Source organism: Microcaecilia unicolor, chromosome 7 (assembly GCF_901765095.1).
Source record: "Microcaecilia unicolor chromosome 7, aMicUni1.1, whole genome shotgun sequence".
Classification (NCBI taxonomy): domain Eukaryota; kingdom Metazoa; phylum Chordata; class Amphibia; order Gymnophiona; family Siphonopidae; genus Microcaecilia; species Microcaecilia unicolor.
The window spans coordinates 62,019,944-62,046,318 of record NC_044037.1 but is presented as its reverse complement, the minus strand read 5'-3'; positions in this window follow the sequence as shown (position 1 = coordinate 62,046,318).

Here is a 26,375-nt window from a genome sequence, read left to right as displayed (position 1 = left end):
AGACTATGAATGGGGCAAAACAAAGGCCATGGTCATCTTTGTGGCAGCAAAGGAATGTCCATATTATAAAATGGCCACATAATTTTCATATGGAGGAATAGCCTAATAGATAGAACAGCCAGGGAAGAACCAGGACAGAAAACCAGAGTTTAAATCCCACTGTAGCTATTTGTCATTTTCTCTTCTTTTCTTTTCCTTTTTTTAAAATTATGTCTCCCTTTCCCCCTAGGGCAGAAAACTACCTACAGTGACTTCCCTTACTCCATCAAGTGGCTGTTCATCTTTTTAGACATGGATAAGTACATAAGTACATAAGTAATGCCACACTGGGAAAAGACCAAGGGTTCATTGAGCCCAGCATCCTGTCCACGACAGTGGCCAATCCAGGCCAAGGGCACCTGGCAAGCTTCCCAAACGTACAAACATTCTATACATGTTATTCCCGGAATTGTGGATTTTTCCCAAGTCCATTTAGTAGTGGTTTATGGACTTGTCCTTTAGGAAACCGTCTAACCCCCTTTTAAACTCTGCCAAGCTAACCGCCTTCACCACGTTCTCCGGCAACGAATTCCAGAGTTTAATTATGCATTGGGTGAAGAAACATTTTCTCTGATTTGTTTTAAATTTACTACACTGTAGTTTCATCGCATGCCCCCTAGTCCTAGTATTTTTGGAAAGCGTGAACAGACGCTTCACATCCACTTGTCCCACTCCACTCATTATTTTATATACCACTATCATGTCTCCCCTCAGCCGTCTCTTCTCCAAGCTGAAAAGCCCTAGCCTTCTTAGTCTTTCTTCATAGGAAAGTCGTCCCATCCCCGCTATCATTTTCGTTGCCCTTCGCTGCACCTTTTCCAATTCCACTATATCTTTCTTGAGATGTGTCAACCAGAATTGAACACAATACTCAAGGTGCGGTCGCACCATGGAGCGATATAACGGCATTATAACATCCTCACACCTGTTTTCCATACCTTTCCTAATAATACCCAACATTCTATTCGCTTTCCGAGCCACAGCAGCACACTGAGCAGATGGTTTCAGTGTAATATCGACGACGACACCCAGATCCCTTTCTTGGTCCCTTTCTTGATCCCTTTCGTGGAACCTTGCATGGCGTAGCTATAATTCGGGTTCTTTTTTCCCACATGCATCACCTTGCACTTGCTCACATTAAACGTCATCTGCCATTTAGCCGCCCAGTCTCCCAGTCTCATAAGGTCCTTCTGTAATTTTTCACAATCCAGTCGCGAGTTAATGACTTTGAATAACTTTGTGTCATCAGCAAATTTAATTACCTCGCTAGTTACTTCCATCTCTAAATCATTTATAAATATATTAAAAAGCAGCGGTCCTAGCACAGACCCCTGAGGAACCCCAATAACTACCCTTCTCCATTGTGAATACTGCCCATTTAACCCCACTCTCTGTTTCCTATCCTTCAACCAGTTTTTAATCCACAATAGGACTTTTCCTCCTATCCCATGACTCTCCAATTTCCTCTGTAGCCTTTCATGAGGTACCTTGTCAAACGCCTTTTGAAAATCCAGATACACAATATCAACTGGCTCCCCTTTGTCTACATGTTTGTTTACTCCTTCAAAGAATTGAAGTAAATTGGTCAGGCAAGATTTCCCCAAACAAAAGCCGTGCTGACTTGTCTCAGTAATCCATGTCCTCGGATGTGCTCTGTAATTTTGTTTTTAATAATAGCCTCTACCATTTTCCCTGGCACCGGCGTCAGACTCACCGGTCTATAATTTCCCGGATCTCCCCTGGAACCTTTTTTAAAAATGGGCATTACATTGGCCACCCTTCAATCTTCTGGTACCACGCTCGATTTTAAGGATAAATTGCATATCATAGCAGTAACTCCGCAAGCTCATTTTTCAGTTCTATCAGTACTCTAGGATGAATACCATCCGGTCCAGGAGATTTGCTACTCTTCAGTTTGCTGAACTGCCCCATTACATCCTCTAGGTTTACCGTGAAGTCAGTAAGTTTCTCCGACTCGTCCGCTTGAAATATCATTTCCGACACCGGTATCCCACCCAAATCTTCCTCGGTGAAGACCGAAGCAAAGAATTCATTCAATCTCTCCACTACGTCTTTGTCTTCCTTGATCGCTCCTTTTACCCCTCGGTCATCCAGCGGCCCAACCGATTCTTTTGCCGGCTTCCTGCTTTTAATATACCGGGAAAATTTTTTTTTTGCCTCTAATGCTATCTTTTTTTCGTAATCCCTCTTGGCCTTCTTTATCTGCGCCTTGCATTTGCTTTGACACTCCTTATGCTGCTTCTTGTTGTTTTCAGATGGTTCCTACTTCCATTTTCTGAAGGTATTTCTTTTAGCCCTAATAGCTAAAAGGGGATGTCCCTTCCCCTTCTGCAATCAGAGTTTCATGTGAGCTGATCATTCACAAGTAATGACATTGAAAACATATTTTCAATTTTTTTTATTTTATATTTGACTTTTATTTAGTTTGACAGTGTTGTTTTCAAAGCAAGCCTGCACTTCAGGTGTTTCTTGAAGCGCATCCACAGACCCCCAATAGGTCCATGGATCCCAGGCTAAGAAGACTTGTAGTAATGGATCAGTTTACTAAAATCTTCTCCTTTTCTTAGCCTTCTTACAGCTCCCTACCATGCTTGCAATTCACACATTCATTCTGGATCCATGGACTGCAAGACCACATGAGCATCATCTGTAGATTGCAATTGTTTATCGATTCTGGGGTGTGCTTTCTGCCTCCGCTCTGTAAGCCATGCTAAAATGAATGGCAAGATAAAGTAGGTAAATCAAATTTTGAAGTAGTGCATCTATTACTCATTAATTATTATAAGGGTTAATAAACATGATTATTACCTTAAGCCAGATTCACCTAAATTGACAAGTAATGTGTTTCTACTTATCTTCCATGCTAATTAAGTATTTTAGCACCATTTCATCCTGCTTAGCCTGTGGAACCTTCTGTTCCTATAGGGGCTTTTTTTTTTTTACTAAAGTTTTTGCCAGCTTTAAGACGTTTATATAAATTAATAGAAAGGCATTTACTTTCCTGATTGATCTAGTCAAGTTTTGAAAACTTCCTCATGGGCACAATTTTTGCTCTTCATGTTGAAGTCTTATTTACAGAGATCCATAAAAATGCAAATGAGTTCAATCTGATGCAAGCAGCTTTTCATAAAATCTTTTGGAGCGGTACCTGAAGGAAGCAATCAAATTATGCTTATGTGAATTTTAGTGCTCACAGACCATAGTATAAAGGTGCATGCTTGCGTTCTACTTAGTTAAGATATTGCTAACAGCATACCCGAATTAACATATTGATCTATAGGTGTCATTGTTAGTACTTACAGTGCTAAATAATTATTCAGAATGAACAATATTCTCATACTGGACCTTTTCAGGATTAAAAAATTATATAATGATAGGTTTCAATTACATACTCACTCAGGACTTACTATGATTTCATGGAAGTGTTTTATTATTTATTTATTTATTTATTTGTAGTCCACTTATCAATGGTACTAAACAGAGTACAATACAAACATGGGACATAATGCCACAAATAAAACAAAATAACAATGGCACAGCATTAAAAAAATAATTTATTGAATCCCATCTTAACTTGACCATTTCATAAACAAACTATTACTTAAAAACAATAAAAGGCAATACAGTACTGCTCCAAATATCACATCAGTATCAACAACCACACACAAGACACCTCGAAACATCCGACAAAGAACAAAACATACTGCTCTTATCTGCTGAAATTCCCCTAAAACAAAAGGGCACAAAACATATCAAAGGCTGTTGCAACAAGTGAGCCTTCATAAATTTATTGAAACATAATATATCACGTTTCAAACTAATATTCTTGGAAGAGAATTCCTGCAACAGAACATACCACTAGATTACAGATATGCCTGAGCACAGAATGCCTTAAACACTAACAATAGGATTTTAAACTGAATATGCCAGTGAAGAGCTAGCAAGTCAAGCATTATTGAGGCAATTCTATAAACTAGCTGCAAATAGTTATGAGTATGTTAATACATAAATGCTTAGAATACTAGCATTATACAGTACATGTATATGTGCACAGTTACGTGTATATGCTAACATGTCACCTATACTTTATTCTGCAAATACCTACTTAACTTCTATAGCATGTATTTGCAAGGGGATATATACAGGAGTAGAACACAGGTACAACACAGGTGAAACTCCCAGTTATGCAAATAATTTACTGAATATTATTATGCATGTCCCTCTTTGGCTAGTATAATGTGACCACCTATATTTTAGACATATATATACTGGGCTACGCTAGTATTCTCTAACAGAATATAGGTGCTTACGTTTATTTATAGCAGATGTTCTCAACCCAGTCCTCAGGACACACCTAGACAGTCAGGTTTTCAGGATACTTACAATGAATATGCATGTAATTAAATTTGCATACAATGGAGTTCCAAGATGGCTGCTGACTGTGACAGACGTGTTTTAGAGCTCCTCCAGATTTTACTGTTACTCTCTAATTACCTTGTAATGCCGAAGAGAAGGGGCAGAGCTGCTGCTACTGCAGCCCAGCAGCAAAGACCTTTGATATCTTCTGGCTTGATTGAATCTTATCTGCAATGAGCTCAGGTTTCAACAGCAGCGTCGGTGAGCAGTTCGCTGGAACAGCCCAGGATAGGAGACCAGGAGCTGAACCTTGAACTGGAAGTTTCTTTGAGCCCCGACGCAAGGACCCCTCCTCCCCAGCCTGTGAGAAGTAGTTCTCCGGTGGCGGCATCCTTAGCCCTGAATACCGAAGTGTTACAGGGTGGAACTGGACGGGAGGCAGAGTTAGCCTTAATGGAAAACGTGGGAGATTTGTCAGCTTCTTCCCTGTTATCTCACACTGCCGGAAAAACACAGGAGGAGTTGCGAGGGACATTGGAAGGTGAGAAACATGTTTCACAGGAAGAGAGTGAGAGCATTGCATTTGTTAAACTTTTTCAGAAACCAGATGAAGTGACATTGGACAATCTATGGCAGTTGATTGCAGAAATGGGGAAGTTTTTGTGCCCCTAGATGAGGAAAATAAGAAATGAAGTTGTGATATTAGATGGGAAGGTAACAGAAATTGAGAATGAGGTGAAAATAGTTAAAGCAGATTTGGCTAAACAGGAAAAGGATGTTTTAGAGTTGAAATCACAGCAAACAACAATGCTTAAAGACTTGGTTAATTTAAGGAGAAAATTAGAAATGCTGGAAAATACTTCAAAATCTAATAATCTGCGTTTTATAAATTTTCCGCGTCAACCATTTATCTCCCCTCGGGAGATGCTAAAAAATTACCTCAGAGAAATTCTAGAGATAGAAGATAAAGATATGCCACCCTTTTCACAGGTTTTTTATATACCTGTGAAGGGCTTGGATCCTTTACAAAGGAATAATATTCAGAATGCGCAACCATTGGATGTTTCTGCCCTTCTTGAAATGTCGGATTCAGAACAGATAACACCAACTACGATGTTGGCCACAGTAGCGTTACCTTTGGACCTTTGGACAAGAAAAAACCTTTCATGGTTTGCAAACTCGTGTTTTTCCAGATCAAGCGAGGGAAACGCAAAGGCGACGACAAACGTTTTTACAGATGAGACAGGAGACACTTCAACTTGGCGCACCTTTTTACCTTAAATATCCTTGCAAATGTTTAATCTCCTATCAAGCCGCAAAATATGTTTATTTTGATCCTGACCAATTGTCATCTTTTTTAACATCTAAGAGAGCTCCTAGTTAAGTAAAGTTGAATAGAAACTCGTCTGTATCTCAAAATTTGATTTATAAAGTTTATTACCTGTTTTCTCCTATTTAGGAATCTTGGACTCCTGTTATGGACTTTAAATGAAGCTATAATATTTAATTTGTGTTATGAATAATATCTTTAGATTTAATTGTAATAGTGGATTTTTCTTTACAAGTTTATACTTGTTTACTATGTATAAAAACGATAAATAAAATATTTAAAATAAAAAAAATAAAAAATAAAAAATCAATTTGCATACAATGGAGGTATGACATGCAGGTATGTCCTGAGGACTGGGTTGAGAACCCCTGATTTATAAAATAGGCTCCTACTATGTGTCTTTGGGTCCCAAAACATGGAGGCACTCAGTTATAGAATTGTCCCTAATGTTGGTAAATAAACTGTGAGCGTGTAAGTAGACACACAGCTGCATTTTGAAAAGCCTGAAGAGTTTTTAGAGAAGAGAAGGCAATCCAATAAAAAATGCATTGTTATAATTCAAGGGCAAAATAATAGAAACCTGGAACACTATCCTAAAATAACCTCCACTCAAAAATCATTTCAATCATGTGTAATTTGGGGGAAAAAGAACATTATGAAGCACTGCTTAATATGCAAATTGTGACAAGGCAATACTGTCCCATATCTGCATGGAAAAGGAAAATCATCCCCTTTAGCATTAATTCCCATTTTATTGCAACTGAAACTAATAATATTGGTGGGTTTTTCTTTAAGAGGTGGGAACTGCCAGTCAGACAAATGGTAGGTTGTGAGGACAGCAAAGTCTGTTGATCCTGCAGATAGCACATGCACTAATTAGGCTCTGGTTTGCTGCCAAGTCCTAACAGCTGTAGTAATTAGATGTTATTTGGCATCAGGAGTTTAAAATAAGTCAGCCAACTGGATCCAGATTCACAGAATAGGGTTGATCCAGTCCTGGGTTTACCCCATTGCATGCTGGAACTTGTAGTCTTGCTTTTCTTAGGGACTACAATTGCAAAATCAGAACTACAAGTCCTTACATGCAACTGAGGAAACCTGGAAGTGGATTAACCCTGTCCTGTGAATCTGAATCCAGTTAGCAGCTTTAGTTTAAAAGAAATTTTTTCTTGAGGTAAGAATAAAGGGAGAGACAGGAAGGATGGAAAGCTAGGGGATTCCATTATTCTGTTAGCAATAAGAGAGGGGTTGGAGCAGTCTAAGGGCTGGGCAGAACTTTGCATACTACATGGGAGAAATACTGCAGGTAGAGGGTTTCAGGTAGCAGACTGGGCAGAGCTGGGAGAGATGAAGCCTGGAGAAGTGCTAGGACCCAAGGCAATTGGAATCTAGGCCAAGTGGGTCCACAACACAAAGGGCAGATTCTCAATTGACTGTGAGATAAGTCAGGGCAACAGGTAGAAAAGGTTAATGAGGAAGTCTGGTCTGGAATGTAACTTAGGGCAGACCAGAAACTAAACTTGGCAGAGCTAATAAACACTTTAGGGAAAGCAGGAAGGTACCAAGTGAGGTTACTGCAGTTTAATTAGCAAAGCTGCTCTGCAACATGGTTTAGGGCAAACTAGAAACTCAGCATGGCAGGTGTAGTAAAAGATAGCCGGACAGAAGAATTAAAGAAAGTCTAAACCAGAGAAGACTTGTTGGAAAACATGGTTTGGGGTTTTGTTTAAAGCAGACCAGAACCTTAGACAGGATGGGGTAGTAAAAGCTACTGGGAAAAGAGGACCGGAAAACCTAATTGCAAAAGGATGAATGGAATGCTTTGGAACAGTATTTATGTTTAAGACTTAACTGAAGAAAAAGACAGAAAGCACACAACAACAATGAGACAATGACCACAAACAACAATGTCAACAATGGAAGAGCACCTCCTCCTGCACCTGATGATCCAACTGCCACTGTGAGGAGAAGACCCTACAACAACAGACTGAGGGCCTGATGCACAAAGCTTGCCATGCTGTTAATGTTTGCTTTAGACTGGTTCAAGCCAGTCTAAAGCAAATGTTATTTAGCAAGCAATACAGAAAGGGGTTTTCCCCATGCAAATGAGCTCATTAGTATTTTAATGAGCATTCCGGACGATGCGCAGCTCCAGCGTGCTTAGCTCTAAAGAGCTAATTTTACAGCTGCTCTGGAGCTGTTGGAATAGGAAGGAAACATAAGCAGGTAAGAATTTGTTTCATTTATTTATTGCACTTGTATCCCACATTTTCCCACCTATTTGCAGGCTCAATGTGGCTTACAAAGACCAGTTATGGCATCGCCATACCAGGTTAAATAATACAATTGGTGTTATAAAGAAGTTACTGAAGACAAGAGGATTTGTTTAAGCAGTTGTAGAAAGATACGTTCTGAATAGAATTCGATAGGTGTTGTGTTATAGTTAGTTAAGGGTTCTCTTGGTAGGCTTTGTTAAAGAGGTAAGTCTTCAGGGATTTGCGGAAGTTGGTTAATTCGTTGATCATTCTCAGGTGAGTTGGAAGTGAGTTCCATAGCTGCGTACTCATATAAGAAAAGCTGGTCGCGTGTGTTAGTTTGTATTTTAGTCCTTTACAGCTGGGGAAGTGTAGGTTAAGAAGGTGCGGGAAGATCTCTTAGCATTTCTATTTATACTTTGTCTTTGCACTTTATCTTTGTAAATTAATAGTTATTTACACCATGTAGTCCGTGTTGCTAATCAGAGGGAACACTGTAAGCGAGACCTTTGTTTAATCATGTTTTCCCCTAGATTTAGTGCCATTATTCACGTGTGAGATACATTCATTACTGAACTCCTCAAAAAGGGGGCAGAATAGCCTTGCAGTTAATACACAGAAAAAGTTGATGTCATGTGCTAATGGCAAAATAGATAATACACAATGAGCTAAATTCAGTAAATGGTGCCCAAATTTGGGCACTAAAAAAATGAATGTTAAGCGTTATTCTATAAACGACACTCTTGAGTTGGGTGTCATTTTTATAATGGCGTTTAACACTGGAATCTGTGCCCAATTATGGGTGTGAGGATTTACACCAACTGAAACCTGGTGTATATCCTCATGCCTAAATTAGATGCAGATTGGCCGTATTCTATAACACTGCACAGAAGTTCTAGGAATGCCCTGATCTGCCCTTGCCCCTCCCATGGCCATGCCCCCTTTTCAGATCTGTGTGTAACTATTTATGTGTGCATCTTTATAAAATAGCACCTAACAAGGTGCACACGCAAATTCAAATTGTTGCCATTTAGTACCAATAGTTGATTGTTAGTGGCCAATTATTAGAGCTAATTGGCTTGTAATTCAATTAAATTGCGGGCACAATCTGGGCATGCAATTTTGGATGCCATTTATAGAATTTTGAAACAGAAAAATGTCCAAAAACAACACATGCAGAAATATGTTGTTTCTTTGCAAAAATGTCCAATATTTTTGAATCTCATTTTTAAGACCTTTTCTATGCAGTTTGTCTAAATGTTGGAGGCATGTTTTGGATGGAACTAGAGCATGCTTATGATTTGGATGTTTTTCTATAACAATGGAACATTGTGAAAATGTCCAAGGCAAAACATATTATGTTTTTGGCTAGATCTGTTTTAATAATGACTAAGTGCCAAAAAGGTGCCCAAACTGACCAGATGACCACTGAAAGGATAAAGGCATGACCCTCCCTCCTTAATTCCCCAGTGGTCACTGACCCTCTACACCCCCCCCCCCCCCCCGAAGAGGTGAAAATGACAGTACATACTAGGCTCTATGACAGTTACAGATATAATGGCCTTTCCTCTTAGAGCAGCAAGCGGGTCCTTGGAGAAGCCTATTTGCCGGTGCAGTGGACTGTAGAGAAGAGGAGCCAGGCCCTTATCCCAATCTAAATAGTATCCTTATGATGGAAAGTATGATTACCCCCCAAACAACACAATACCTACTGAATGTAGGTGACACCTGCAGGCATAAGGGCTATTGTGCTGATGTACAGTTGGGAACAGTACATATTTTGCTATTCCTGGAGGGCTCACCATACAATATAATGGGAGTTATGATGTAATGTGTACATGGGACTTTTAATGTGAAGCTCACTGCAGTGCCCCAAGGCTGCCCCACTGCTCTGCTTGGATGTCTGTGTGACTGCTGATCCCCTCCAGACATTCCAATAGCTTGTTTTTATGTGTTTTGCCCTTGGACTTTTATTTATTCATTTAAAAGTAAGACACACTAAGCACAAAAACATCTAAAATAGGGTAATTTTCAAACCATAAAGACGGACATATTTCTAGTTCAAAAATGACCTGCATTTCTACTTTGCTTACCAACTTGGATGGATAACCTAGATCATGTCCACAAGTGTATGGAATTAGTAGAACACTGGATTTCAGTTCATCATTTAAAATTTAATAAGGAGAAAACAAAGTTTATTTGGATTGGGGCTAATAGTGATGTAAGATATAAGCATAATTTGTATTTTCCTTGAATTTACAGTCAAAATTTCTGGGAGCAGAACTAGACAACCTTCTATCTATGCAACATCATGTCTATTAAGTTGTAAAGAAAACCTTTTATATGCTTAGGAAGCTCAGGTTTTGAAAATATTTTACACAGGCTGCGTTTTGATTACTAGTTCAATCACTTTTACCTCGGTTTGGTTACTGTAATTTTGCACTGATTGGCTGTTGAAAGGCTTTAATTAATCAAGTGAAGCTTATGAAAAATAGAACCGTCAGATTAATATTTGGTCAATCTAAATATGAATCAGTTAGGAGCTACTATCTAAAGATGCACTGGTTACCCATAATAACCAGTGTCCGATTTAAGGCGATTACAATAGTTTTTAGAATCCTTTTTGGAGATGCTTCCTATTATATGTCTAATTTAGTGGTTCTCCTTCAGGGTGTAAATTCTCGATATAAGAATCGGAACCAGTTCTCGTTACGATTTCTGGATACCATGATGATTAAATCAGTTAAACATTTAACTTCCTCAGTGCATTACCAATTAGCCACACTCTGGAATTCTCTGCCTCCATTACTGAGACTGTGCAGACATTATTTAAGATTTAGAAAATTTGGTGAAAACTTTGCTTTTTAAAAAACTGGCCTTGTGTCTTCAAATTCTGGATATTATAATCTGGTTTCTTTTTGCTTGTAATCCACCCTGAACTACATAGATAGTGGCGGACTAGAAGGCTCGATGTAATGTAATGGATGTTTGGACATTTTTTTGCAAAACATCCAAAATTGAATTTGGACATCATATTGAAAATGCCCCTCTATATGACTCAGAACTCTGATTATAGAGACTTTACAAGCTGTGAAATAATGATGTTTTTCTTTCCTTTCTTAAATAAGAATTGCATTGAATACTTTGTTGATCTTATTTATATTTTGTACTATGATCATTTTAGGGCTTCTTTTACAAAGCCGTGCTAGCAATTCCTGCACAGCAAACGAGAGGGAGTCCATTCAATTCCAATGGGTTTCCACTCATTTGCCGCATTGGAAGCAGTAGTTCGGATTTGTAAAAGAAGCCCTTGGTCAGCTCTATTAAAATAAAAAAATTACTTAATAAACTAATCTCTTCCTTGAAGAAACAGTCATATTAATACATTATTTATTTTGCTTATTGATTACATGATTGATTGGAACAGAATTTAACTTGTACATGTACAAATCTCACTTTATAAAACAACCTTGTTAAATGCATTTTAAAAAGTATTTCAGATAAACTAAACCCTGAGGCTATGAAACAGTAGAATAAAAAGCAGAATCTGTAACCAAACTGGAATAAAAGATATTGACTAAGTGTTCTGTCACTGGAACCAGACATTCAGACTCCCTGATGTTTTAATTTTTGATTTAATTTTTTGATAATGCAGTGTAGTTGCATTTCTGTCTCTGAGACAGAGGAGGAGAAATGACAAGCCAAGACATTAAGCTGTTTTGTATCTACTTAACATTATTTCTGATTCTTTTTCCCTTCAGCATCCAGAATCTGACGTCCTCTCTGGGTAATAAAAGAGATGTGATTAGGTTATCATCTGCCAAAAACATAAGGCACTGTCTCATACAAAACTAATAACACAGATCCGTGAAACAAGTTATATCAATTTTCAGATACTTATGGTATCAGTTTTCATTAACTGTTAGTACATAAATATTTGTGTGTCAGACTTAGCTATTGTAATATGAAGCACTAGAGCAACATTTTTCAACCAGTGTGCAGTGGCAGGTCCGCAGGTGTGCCAGTGCAGGTGAGGGTCATTTATCAGTAGGGCCAGCTTAATTTGTGCTGGAATGGAGTGTACCCTTTAAAATTTTCTTGCCCCTAGCAGTTGGTGGCAGCAAGTAGCAATTCATATGGCCTGCTCACACCAACCTCAGAGCCTTCTCTTTGATGTAAATTTTTGCTTCCACATACGAAAATGGAATGCAGGTGAGCAAATTGTGTAGAAACCCCATTGTAATGAGATACACTAAACTTTTCCGATTGTCTTAACGCTGGAAAATTTGACGAGAGGTCTGTACCTCTCGTTGGGGCTGTGTGGGAGCTACAAAAGTAAAGATCGACAAAAAAAAGTCAAGTGCTCGTCAGGGACGTCCTTTATTGGCGTCCTTCACTCACAAACAACGTCTCCCCCCCCCCCCCGAAGATGCCGCACTGCTCACCCCCCTCTGATGCGGCTCGATCCAGAGATGCAGTTGAGGACGCCCATTCAAAAAAACCCGCCCATTTTGGCCATCTTTCCCCCCTCGCAATAATAAAAAAGTATTTTTTGGCCGTGCTTAACTCAGCTGAGAGATCTGGAGTCTGTGAGCCAATCAGAATGCGTTTAGCTCAGCTAGACGCGCTGTGATTGGCTCATAGACTTCCTGGTCTGTGTGTGTAAGCTGCAAAGAAGTTGCAGGAGATGTTTCTTTTTTTTTCTTTGCAGCTCGTCCCAGCAGGCAGGCAGTCTGAGCAACTGCCTGGGGGGGGGGGGGGGGGGAGCTAACCATGCTTCTGGGACTTTTGAAAGGCTGTGGAACACATTTGCCTCTCTTGTGGGGGATGTCCTCTAGCTCTTCGGTCTGTCAGCCAATCACAGCGCGTTTAGATGTGATAAGCACGCTGTGATTGGTTGAGAGACAGACCGGGGCATAAACAGAAAATAAACAAGGTTCCCATGAGGGCAGTGGCGTTCCTAGGGGGGCAGACACCCGGGGTGGTGCCCCGCCCCCCGGGTGCAGCACCCCCCCCCCCAATGCAGCATGGACCCCCCCGGCAAAAGACCCCCCCACGAAAGAGCTCCCCCCCAGGTGCATGCTGCTGGGGGGGGTGCCGCACCGCGCGCCTGCTGTGAGTTTACTAACTTTGCTCGTTCTCTGCAGCTCCCTCTGCCCCAGAACAGGAAGTAACCTGCTCCGGGGCAGAGGGAGCTGCAGCGAACGAGAGAAGTTAGCAAACTCTCGCAGCAGGCGCGCGCCGCGGCACACCCCAGGGCGGACCGCCCCCACTGCCCCCCCTTGGTACACCACTGCACGAGGGGAGAAGGGCTCCAATCATGAGCTGCGAAGAAGTTGCAGGAGATGTTTCTCTTTTTTTCTTTGCAGCTCGTCCCGGCAGGCAGGCAGTCTGAGCAACTGCCCTGGGGGAGCTAACCATGCTTCTGGGACTTTTGAAAGGCTTTGAAACGGATTGGGTGAGTGTGTCCTTGTTTGAAAGGCTTTGAAACGGATCGGATGAGGTTTTTTTGTTGTTGTTTTTTGAGTGAAGGGCGTCCATTAAGGATGTCCTTGGCATGAACAGAGCAGCCAGCATAACACTTGGTTGCTCTGCGCATGCTCAACCGGCCGACTGGTCGAGTGTTTACCGATAGAATAGAGAATGCAAGTGAGCTACAACGAGCAGCTCATTTGCATTCCCTTTCCTTAATGCATGCCCATTCCTTACCGATTTGCTAAGGGAATCGGTAAGGGAAGGGCTCTAACGATTTTTTAGTGCATCTAGGCCTTAGTCAAAGACCCCCTAGATAAGCAGCTCCAGTCTTTATCACAATCTGTAAGTGATTTTACTTGCAGGGTCAAGCTGGCAAAACAAGGGATCCCATGAAGGACAATTTAGTCAAACTTGCATGCACGAAAACAGCAGTGGCAGGATTTGAGGACAAATTAGATGGCCTTGAAAATAGGTCACACAGAAACAATATTTGTCTGGTGGGCCTGCCAGAAACCTTAAAGGATCCAGAACTGGTAGGATTAATGGATGCCTGGTTGTTGGCAGGGCTACTACGTGACTAGGCACTGGATCTGCCTAACTGTGAGGGCAGACTGGTGGAAGGTGAGAAAAAGCTTTGAATGGTTATTGTCAAAATATTGAATTTTGTGCATGAAGTCCAGCTAATCAAAAAGTACTGCAAGAAAAAGGATTATTCCTCTTGAGTAGCAGTGAACCACCAAGCCTATGCTACTGTGTGCAAAATACTGACTGTCCATAAGAAAAGATTCATGTTAAAATATCCCGCAAAGCTTAGAGTAGTGTTTGAGTATGTGTTTGTGACTATCCAGGAAGCCAAAATAAAAATTATGACATATTTCCCCTCTAGGCAGGCTAGCCCTGTTCTGGCTTGAGGCTTAAGACTTATGACTGAATACATATAGACATTTCTATGTGTTGGGTGAGCATCATCTCCTTCGGTAGAGATGTGCAGCACACCCCTGTATATCAACATGTTACAGTCCTTTGCTGAACAACTGCAGGACAGCAGAACCTTTAACTACTCCTCAATCTGCAGCTAATTGTCTGTGCAGAATCATGGTGGTCTTATGGCTTTATTATTCTTAGAATTTTATAGACTGTTTCGTATTCAATGGGCTTTTTACATAACATCATGTACACATAAAGCAGATATGGTGCGTTTCCAGGAAACAAAAGGGAATGGCTCTGAACATAAAAAAATTTAAGAAGGGTTGGGTAGGTCAATTGCTACCTTGCTTTCTCGGGCAGGCACAGAGCATGAGTTGCTATTTTGATTAGTAAGTTTTTGAATGTTCAGGTATGTGTAGTGTTTATTCCTTCCTATACTAGGCCTGTAATATGGCCTAGCTAGCCCTCAGTTTTCCTAGCCTTGCTGTTATCAGCATATTGTTAGTTTCTTCCTGCAGCTGCATGTAAGTTACAGTGCTTTCTCAGTAAATGGAAAGAACATGTTACATGTCAAAGTGACATTTGGGAGGAAATGAGGCTATGCGGCCCATATATGGCAGATAAAAGAGAAACTCCATGGCACTGAGAGCATCATTATATGTCCCCAATAATAATGTTCAACAATGTTTTTAGGTCTTTACTGCCCGTTCTTGCCCCTTACTTGGACACCTCATTAAGAGTAGCTGGGGACTTTAACATAACATTACATTTCTCAGTCGGGATGGCTAGGGCACAGATTCACTCTCATAATGGTCTTCAAATAATTTCTACAAATTTAGCATTGGTGGACATGTGGAGAGCACTTTACCTTCTTGAAAATGATTTTACACATATTTTCAAAGTTTATAATGCCATGTTCCAGATTGACTGTGCCCTGTGATCTATTTTTCAAGGTAGCAGATTTGAATATGGGACACTTAGAAGTCTTCAGCCATACTCTGGTGGCTATAGATCTTTTATAATTCTTCTCAGTTTTTCCAGCTCTGGATTGTAATGTCACCACAATGGGAATTCTTTCTATGGCTTTCTTGTTTGTACTGCAATAGGTTTTCTGTGGGTATTTTAAGAGAAGTGGCAGTATTCTTGAAGCTTTTGGGGGTTATAGCCATTTTGTTTGAAGGATTAAGTACTAATCCAGGAGGATGAATTACTGAAGGGTCATTTAACTAAGGTGCACTGAAAAATGGCTTGTGGTAGTGTAGGCATGGGTTTTGGGTGGGCGCCAATCCATTTTTCAGCGCACCCATAAAAAAGCCTTTTTTTTTCATTTTTGCCAAAAATGGACATGTGGCAAAATCAAAATTGCTGTGCATCCATTTTGGGTCTGAGACCTTACCGCCAGCCATTGGCCTAGTGGTAAAGTCTCATGTGGTAACCAGGCAGTAATAACCTACGTGCGCCAGAAAATAAAACTTATTTTTTGGGTGTGCATAGCGGACACACACCAAAAATTAAATTACCACAAGGGCCACACAGTAGTTGTGTGGTAACTCCATTTTGGTGTGTATTGGGCTCGCATAGATGCTTACGTGGCTTAGTAAAATTTCCACCCAATTTGAAATGCACAAATTAATGAAATACAAGCTCCTAATACAAGTTCATTTCATGCCAACACATTTCCTGGGGTCCCACAGTCACTCACATGGGAAAAACATTCAGCATAAGGGGATCCTTCACATGCTTATCTTCAAATGTGGTATATATATCATTCAATGCAAAACGTGTGAAAAAGGGAGCTATGTTGGAAGAACAAGCCAGATGACAAAGATGAGAATCAATTTACATAGACATCATATTAAACATGAAATGCCAACTAGGATGTCACCTTTGTGGGACATCACTTTACAAAACCAGAACAGTGCATCAATTATTTTATGGTGAGAATATTAAAAGGAAATTTGAAGACAATCCAGGAACATAAGATCTTTGAAGTCAAAATGATGGAATATTATGACACCTACCAGACAGGACTTAACAAATATCTGGGTTATCTATCCCATTATAAACCATAAAATTATACAGCTTTGTCACCCTCTTATCAGCCATCCATCTCTCCCTGTTTCTCACCTAACCCTCCCCACCCTCTTTCTGTGAGACTGTCATTGGAATGCTTTTGTGTTTCACTTATATATTCTGATATTTGAAAACATTTTCCCATTTCTGATCTGAAGAAGAAGGGCTATCTCCAAAAATCTAATTTAAAAAATGCATTGTTAGTCCAATAAAAATGTATCAACTTATTTTCTTTTCTGTTTTGTTTTATTTCTATTTATTACCTTTAAAAGTGGACTAACACAACCACCACACCACTTTACTATAATTAAAGAGAAAACTGTCCATATCTAATTAGTAACATAGTAGTAACATAGTAGATGATGGCAGAAAAAGACCTGCATGGTCCATCCAGTCTGCCCAACAAGATAAATTCATATGTGCCACTTTTTGTGTATACCTTACTTTGATTTGTACCTGTCTTTTTCAGGGCACAGACCATATAAGTCTGCCCAGCACTATCCTTGCCTCCCAACCACCAGCCCCGCCTCCCACCACCAGCTCTGGCACAGACCGTATAAGTCTGCCTAGCACTATCCCGGCCTCCCAACCACCAGCCCCGCCTCCCACCACCGGCTCTGGCACAAACCATATAAGTCTGGCCAGCACTATCCCCACCTCCCAACCACCAGCCCCGCCTCCCACCACCGGCTCTGCCACCCAATCTTGGCTAAGCTCCTGAGGATCCATTCCTTCTGAACAGGATTCCTTTATGTTTATCCCATGCATATTTGAATTTCGTTCCCGTTTTCATCTCCACCACCTCCTGCGGGAGGGCATTCCAAGCATCCACCACTCTCTCCGTGAAAAAATACTTCCTGACATTTTTCTTGAGTCTGCCCCCCTTCAATCTCATTTCATGTTCTCTCGTTCTACCACCTTCACCTCTCCGGAAAAGGTTCGTTTGCAAATTAATACCTTTCAAATATTTGAACGTCTGTATCATATCACCCCTTTTTCTTCTTTCCTCTAGAGTATACATGTTCAGATCAGCAAGTCTCTCCTCATACGTCTTGTAACGCAAATCCCATACCATTCTCGTAGCTTTTCTTTGCACCGCTTCAATTCTTTTTACATTCTTAGCAAGATACGGCCTCCAAAACTGAACACAATACTCTAGGTGGGGCCTCACCAACGATTTATACAGGGGCATCAACACCCCCTTTCTTCTGCTGGTCACACCTCTCTCTATACAGCCTAACAACCTTCTAGCTACGGCCACCATCTTGTCACACTGTTTCGTTGCCTTCAAATCCTCAGATACTATCACCCCAAGATCCCTCTCCCCGTCCGTACCTATCAGACTCTCAACGCCTAACACATACATCTCCCGTGGATTTCTATTCCCTAAGTGCATCACTTTGCATTTCTTTGCATTGAATTTTAATTGCCAAACCTTAGACCATTCTTCTAGCTTCCTCAGATCCTTTTTCATGTTTTCCACTCCTTCCGGGGTGTCCACTCTGTTACAGATCTTAGTATCATCCGCAAATAAGCAAACTTTACCTTCTAACCCTTCTGCAATGTCACTCACAAATATATTGAACAGAATCGGCTCCAGCACCGATCTTTGAGGCACTCCACTATTCACCTTTCCCTCCTCCGAGCGAATTCCATTAACCACCACCTTCTGGTGTCTGTCCGTCAACCAGATCCTAATCCAGTTCACCAGTTCAAGCTTCTAAGATATTTTAGGTAAGCTATTTTATACAAGGTCTCCCCCCCCCCCCCCCCCAAAAAAAAAAAAAAAAAAAACAACATATGGGGTCAAATTCAGTAAAGGGTGTTAAAAACGTAGGAGCCAAAAATGTGGATGCTAATGGCCAATTCTATAACGCCATATTTCACATAGTTGTTGTTAGCATAAGTCTAAATTTTATCACCTACCTCTAGGACTGAGCACTTAAGCACTTAAGCCATGTCAATGGCTGGTGTAAATATTCATATACAAATACTGGCAGTTATATACATATATTCTATAACTTAGCACCTAATTAAGTAATTAACCTAATGCACCTGACCTGCCCATGCCCCTCTCTTATCCACACCCCCATGGAATTGCATGCCACAGAACTTAGGGGCCCTTTTACTTAGCTGCATAAGTGCTTACGCATGCACAATGTGCATAATTTCCAAGTTACTACGCATGTTGGAAAATATTTTTATTTTCTGGCACGCGGGCGGTAATTGGCATTTGAACACGCGTTGACCATTACCACCTGCCTAATGTGTGAGGCCTTACCACTAAGTTAATGGCTGGCGATAAGGTCTCAGATCCAAAATAGACACGCACCGATTTTCATTTTGTTGCACGTCCATTTTTGACCCCCCTAAAAAGCCATTTTTTACAGGTTCACTGAAAAATGATTCTGCATGTGGTCAAAACAAGCGTCTACACTACCACAGGCCATTTTTCAGTGCACCTTATTAAAAGGACCCCTTAGGTGCTAAGGACTCAATATTCAGCCAGCAGCGAGCAGTATTTTGCTGACCATTGCCAGCGTTAAGCCTGGAAATTCAATGCTGGACCATATTCAGCACTCAAACAGCTATTCATTACCACATAAAAATATGACTTACATTTTTTGGGGGCCTATATATACAGTTAACCTGGCAGGCTAGGTGCTGAATATTGACAGATAACTGGCCAAGTGCTGACTCCACTCCAGAACACTCCCAAAATAGCCAGCTTTCATTTTGGTGCTAACTGGTTATTTTCTTATCAGTTGAACACACAGAGTCATGCAGTTAGTGAAAATATTTGTTTTTTAAAGTAGGGAAGTCTCATAGGTCTCAAGGGTTGCCATTGTTGTAATACCCTAATTTTGCGACAGTTGTAATCATCAACGTACCCTACCAACCTCCTTTATTCTTTTTTATTAATGTTTTATTCTTTTTTTATTAATGTTTTTGCTTTTTATCTTCTTTTTAACTTTTTTTGTGAAAGGATTACCCTTAATATACTTTCACTAATACTGCATACTCTAAGGAGCTTAGTTTATAAACAGTTTATCATTCTGACAAATAATGTTGTACTAAAAAGCTCAACTTAGCTTTAGATGTGCAACCCTAGCGACCTATGAGACTTCCCTACTTTAAAAAACAAATATTTTCACTAATTGCATGAGTCTGTATGTTCAACTGATAAGTATATAAGGTAGTGTTACCGAAATACAGTGGAACAGCGCCATTACTACTAGTAAACTGGTTATTTTCAGCAGCATTAACCAGTTAAATGCTGCTGAAAATTAGTGGTTAACCCAAGGCCGCTGCAAGGGTTTCTGGCACCCCCCCCCCCCCCCCCGTGAACCTATAACTTGGTGCCCTCATTAATATAAATTGCAGGTCACATACTCCCCTTTTCTCAAAGTACCTTTATTAACTCTGACCCCCTTTTACTAAGGCACGTTCACGTTTTTAGCGCACACTAAAATTGGGCGCATGCGAAACGTTAGAGATGCCAATGCATTCCTAAAAATGTGAGCGTGCCTTAGTAAAAGATTCCCTCTGTTTTTTTTAATTAAATAGTAGCATTGTTGAACAAATAGAAGGTTTAAAAAAGGTTACAACCTCTTAGCTTTTTGTGCTTTCATGTTGACGAAATTAGCAATTAAGTCATTGATATCTAACTGGGCGGATGCATTGAAAAAAACAACATGCATCCCCTGATTGACTGTATTCTTTTATTGAAAAATTAAATAAAAATTTGAATTAAAAAAAAGTCTCCAATTAAACTGAGAAATTGTAGAAACCATCTACATGAGTGAAGAGCTACATGAACTCAGCTTTCAAATGCTGACAAGACAAAGTCCAAAATGAATCTTCTCGGTATAGACTGAGATTGCTTCCACCATTCCATAGTCACCAGAAAATGAAGATGAAAGCACTCAAAGTTCAAAAAAACAGCTTTCACAAAGTACATCCTCCTATTGACTTCAGATCATTTAATCCATCTATACATTTAAAAATCTTATATGGGTTTGGAATTCATAATTAGAAAATACAAAGTCCAAACTGAACCTTTTCAGATTAAGGTGAGATTTCTTGCACCATTTGACATTCTCACAAAAAGGAGGATGGAAGCACTCATATTAAAAAAAAAAAAAAACAACATCATCTTATTGACCTGAGATCGCACGTAAAGAGCAAAACAGACTCAACCTTCAGAAATGGAAAAGATAAAGCACAATATTTACCTCTTCTAAATAATCTGAAATTATTTCCACTACTCCCCGATCAGCTGAAAAAAGACGTTGGAAGAACTAATAGTTCACAAAAACAACTTCAAAACAAAATACTGCTCAGGCTGATAATGGCAATCTATACAGACTCTCAAAATGTTTAAAGAGCTACATGGTTATGGCCAGGGCCGGTCTTAGGCAGAGGCGACCAAGGCAGCCGCCTAGGGCCCCGCGCCTAAGGGGGCCCCGCTCAGCGTGCCTCAACTCTGCCTCGTGCCTCCGCTATGACCCGGACCGGGACTGCTTCGAGTCACTCAACCTCTCTCCAGCCATAGGCAGATAAAGCATTCCTGGCATACCTTGTACACTGTGCACTGTGCTGGATCTTTTCTTAATATTTTTCCTTATTTTCTCCTTTGTTATGAGAATTGGAACTACTAATTGTAGTGGACTTGAACTGAATAATTTCTGGGGAGGGGAGGTTTCATGATGATAGCATTGTGCTTATTATTTCAATCAGTTTTTTTTTGTACAAGTTTAGCTTCATTTGTCTTTATTTGAAATTTCATAAATAAAAAAAAATGTCTAAAAATGGAATAATCTTATCAATGGTGTGGAGCTAGGGTAGGGGCGGGGCTAGGATGGGGTCCCACCAAATTGGTCTGCACAGGGCCCTGCACTTGCTAAGAACGGCCCTGGTTATGGCCTTCATAAGTTGAAAATACAAAGTCCAAACTGACCCCCTTTTTTTACTAAGTCATGCTAGCAGCTACTACAGGCAATGCCGACACAGCCCATTCAAAGTGAATGGGCTGTGTCAGCATTAGTGCATGGCAGCTGTTAATGTGGCTTACTTAACGGGGGGGGGGGGGGGTGACTCTCTTCAGAATAGGCTGACATTGTTTCCACCACTCCCCATTCTCAATGAAAATGACAATGGAAGCACCTATATTTAAAAAAAAAATCAACTTCTAAAAAAAAGCCTTCTCCAAATGAGCTGAGAACATATAAACCATCTAAACATGTAAAGAGCTACACAAGGACAGCATTCAAAACTTTAAGAGTCCAAAATGTACATCTTTAGAATAGGCTGAGATTCCTTGCCCCTCCCTGTTCACCTGAAAATAATGATGTAAGCACTTATAGTAGAGAAAAAACAGATTTAGAACACTTCCTGCAATTGATCTATAAATGTTCAAACCATCCAAACATGTGAAAGCATTCATAGCTTCAAAACATAAAATTCAAAATTCACCTCTATAAGCTGAGATTGTGTGCATTACTCGATGTTCACCTGAAAATGATGATGGAAGCACTCACAGGTAAAAAAGCAAACAAACTTTCAAAAACAAAATCATCTTATTAACCCAAGATCATTAAATCCATTTACATGTGTAAAGAGTTAAACAGCTTTAGCCTTCAGATGTAAAAAAGACAAAGCTTAAGATTCACCTCTTCTGAATAAGATGTCTTCCACTACTCCCCAATAGTTCAAAAAGTAACTTTAAAACCTTTTCCGATTAAGATGGCAAAATTTATAAACCATTTACATGTATACAGAAGAGCTACATGAATACAGCTTTCAAAATGTTGAAAAGACAGTTCAAAATTAATCTCCTAAAAACAAAGAGTGCTTCCACCACTCCATAAAGGTAGCTGAGTCTTGATGTAGAAATACAATGGAAACAATTAAACTGTGTACTTACATACTGTGGCGTTAAAGTCTTAACTGAATGACTGGTGCCACATATTCTTGCTACCGCGTCGGTGTCACCTCCTGTGATGGAAACAGCCTCACAGAAAGTATAAGACACGTAAGTAGGAGGCGGGACGAGGCAGGAGAAGGACCTGCAGTGGTAGCAGCAATACTCGGCAGACAAAGAAGCGCTCTAGTTTTGGAGACAGGACAAGGAAGAGAAGGACCTACGGCAACAGCGGAAGTAGCTGCAGCAGGGAAGCACTCCAATGTTCAGGTTTTCTTTGGCACCCTCTGATAGCCAGCATCCCCTGCCGTGCTTACCATGATTACCGGGTTGCGCCGGCCCTGGGTTAAGCCCAAACAGGCAATTAAACCAGCCAGGAGCTGTTTCTGGCTGGTTAAATCACTTTTAATATTGACCCCTAGGTTTATAGGATAGGGGTATAATTCATTTACATGCATAACAACAAATTAGTGCTTGTTGATACCAATTTTTGGTACTTCATGCCAATTTAGCACCAATTATCTAATTTAGATAGTCTAAATTGCATGCCCCATTTTTAGTGCATTTTTAGGCACTTGGGTACCACTCCTGTCTTGGTGTCCTATAAAATGATTCTGTTAAATAAAATCTTTCTGTGCTTGAACAGGATTCTATCTTAGTTACATTTGAATAGATTTTGACAATTAAACACTGTTATTACCAAAGAAAGAAGCACAGTAATTATGATTTTATGGCAGTATAGAATAACAAGAACAGAAATCTGGTACAATGTAAGCATAATTTATCATTTCTGTAAAGCAATGCAGTCTGTCAATTTCATACAGAATGCAAAGGAATAACTTGCTTTAGAATTCAAACACAACTCAATGAAGAATAGACAACTGTTTCAAGCATGTGTTTACTTAAGAATAAATGTTGCAAAATCATTTTTAAATGAGTGTTTATGTTTCATTGGATTAAAAGAATATAGAGCTTGATTGCCTATTAAAAATGATTTTACAGTGTTTATCGTTAAGTTCTCATCAGCCTGCAAGAAATAAATGGCAGAGAAAAATGAGACACTTATTTAGGTCTGAAAACTCCAAAGCAGCATAGCATGAACAAAGGACAAGTCATGTAACTTAATGTCATAAGAACTCCAGGAAATTCAAGTTGGTAAACAGATGTGTTGATTTAATTAGCTGATAAAACAATATTGTATTTATATAAAGCATCTAAGCCATGCTGAGAGAATTGCTATCATTGCATTTTTTGAGCAGAGTAGTGGTATAAACAAAGACAACCAACTGATTGGGATTCAATCCAAACCCATTCCATTTAAGGATGGCAAGAGGGAGCTCAATAATTAGTACGCCATAGAACAGGCCATAAATTAGATAGGATAAATTGGAATCCATCGTTATGTTTATGTTTGTACTTATTCCAGTTCTTGGTGTACTGCTCTTTGTAGGAACATCAGTGTGGTTTAGAACCAATACAAACTAGAATTTAAAAAAGGAAAAAAAAAAAAAAACAAGCAGGAAAAGGAGGGTAGAGAAAAGTGCCTGTAGCTCAAGTTCATACCATGAGCACCATAGCAGATCAGATGAGATCAATCCCCCAAAACTTGTGTAAAATAATGATCCTTTAGTGTCTGCTTAAAATGAAGCAAAGGGCTTTCAGTTCTTATTTACCTTGGAACTGATATCCAAAGCAAAGAGCCAACATCTGGAATCTACATATTTATGTTTATATCTTTAAGAGCCAATATGGATTCACATTTGCACTTCTATTCACAGGAGTCGGAGATTTGACTATGTTTAGATCAGTGCTTCCTAATCTTTCCTGGAAACCCCAGATCCAGTCAAATTTTTTATATATATATCAACCATGAATATGTAAAGGAACAATCTGCATATACAAGAGCACCTGTGCATGCAAATCCACCTCATATGAACTTCATTGTGAAGTCATAAAAACCCAGAGTGAAATATTGAAAGGGGTTTAAGTGGGCCATCCCTGGGTATTCAATGGCAGTTAACCAGGCAGAGTCAGGGAGGCACCAGCATAACATTAGAATACTAATTAGCAAGTAGATTAAGGGGTTCATTTTTTTGGACATTTTTTTTCTTTTGAGTATGAGCCTCATAATATTTTTGTATTGCTGCCTCTGTAAGGGGTCCTTTTACCAATCTGCAGTAAAAAAAAAAAAAAATAGGCCCTGAGGTAGCATTGGGGGCCATTTTTGCTGTGCACCAGAGCCCTTTTTACCTTAGCAGGGCCTGTGGGGGGAGCGCTTACTGCTACCCACTGAGGTGGCGGTAAGGGCTCCCACGATAACCTAGCAGTAACCAGGTATCGGCCCATTCTGTTGATATCAGTGGGCTGACTTGCTGTTCTGGGGGCACCACTTCTGCTCATTCTCCCAGGTACTTCTACATTCCAGGCTCACAAAACTTCTCTTCTTCCCCTTCATTTTTATTTCTGTTTAGTTTTCTATACAAAGGTTGTTTTATGCGCACTTCTACTTATTCAAAAGAAATCACAATCAAAACATCATACATAGGTGTTCCTTCTACATATCTGCATGGACTGTGTATATGAAAGACAGAGACAGCATTAGCATTAGAGATGTTGAGCCCAAATGACTGGCAGCATCACATTATTCTAGGTCTCTTGGAGAAATTTTGGGATTTGTAATGATAAACACCTTCATTTTCTGTAACATTACTCATTTTCCTAAGGAACTTTATTTAGAACTCATTGTTTTTGCTAGTTAAATTATTTATAGTATTAAAAAATGAATGTCCTAGCTCATCATTTTTCTACTTTCAGATATATCTATCAAAATTGTCCAAAATACATTCTAAAAGAATTAATTGTTTCCTTTGATAAAAAGAAAAAGGATGGCAGATAGAGACCATCAGGCTTATTTTCAAAAGTGATCGCCGGTGATCTTCCGACATAAATCGGGAGATGGTCGGCGATCTCACAAAAGCGGCAAAATCGGTATAATCGAAAGCGGTGTTTTTGACACCATCACCGCTTTCCCGTTGCTGCGCCGGCGAAAGTTCAAGGGGGCGTGTTGGTGGCAAAGCGAAGGCAGGACATGTGCGGGCATTGGCATGGCTATCAGATGGCCGGCTTTTGCGGAAAATGGAAAACAAAAGCGGCATCAATCAGTATTTCGCCGGGTTTACTTGATCCTTTAATTTTCACGACCAAGCCTCAAAAAGATGCCCCAATTGACCAGATGACCACCAGGGGAATGGGGGATGACCTCCCCATACTCCCCCAGTGGTCACCAACCCCCTCCCACACTAAAAAAATAAAAATAAAACACTTTTTTGCCAGCCTCTTTGCCAGCCTCAAATGTCATACCCAGCTCCCTGACAGCAGTATGCAAGTCCCTGGAGCAGTTTTTAATGGGTGCAGTGCACTTCAGGCAGGCAGACCAAGGCCCACCCCCCCTACCTGTTACACTTGTGGTGCTAAGTGTTGAGCCCTCCAAACCCCCCCAAAATCCACTGTACCCACATGTAGGTGCCCCCTTCACCCATAAGGCTTATGGTAATGGTGTAGAGTTGTGGGGAGTGGGTTTGGGGGGGATTTGGGGGGCTCAGCATCCAAGGTAAGGGAGCTATGCACCTGGGAGCTATTTGTGTATTTTTTTTAACAAGTGCCCCCTAGGGTGCCCGGTTGGTGTCCTGGCATATCAGGGGGACCAGTGCACTACAAATGCTGGCTCCTCCCATGACCAAATGCCTTGGATTTCGCCGGGCTTCAGATGGCCGGCATTTTTTTCCATTATCACTGAAAAACAAAACCGGCGATCTCAAACCTGGCAAACTCTGGCATTTGGCCGGGCTAAACCATATTATCGAAAAAAAAGATGGCCGACCATCTTTTTCGAAAATACAGTTCCGGCCAGCTGTTGCGCCACCACCAAAACAGATCACCGGCGACCTATTTTGCCGGCGACGTTCAATTATGCCCC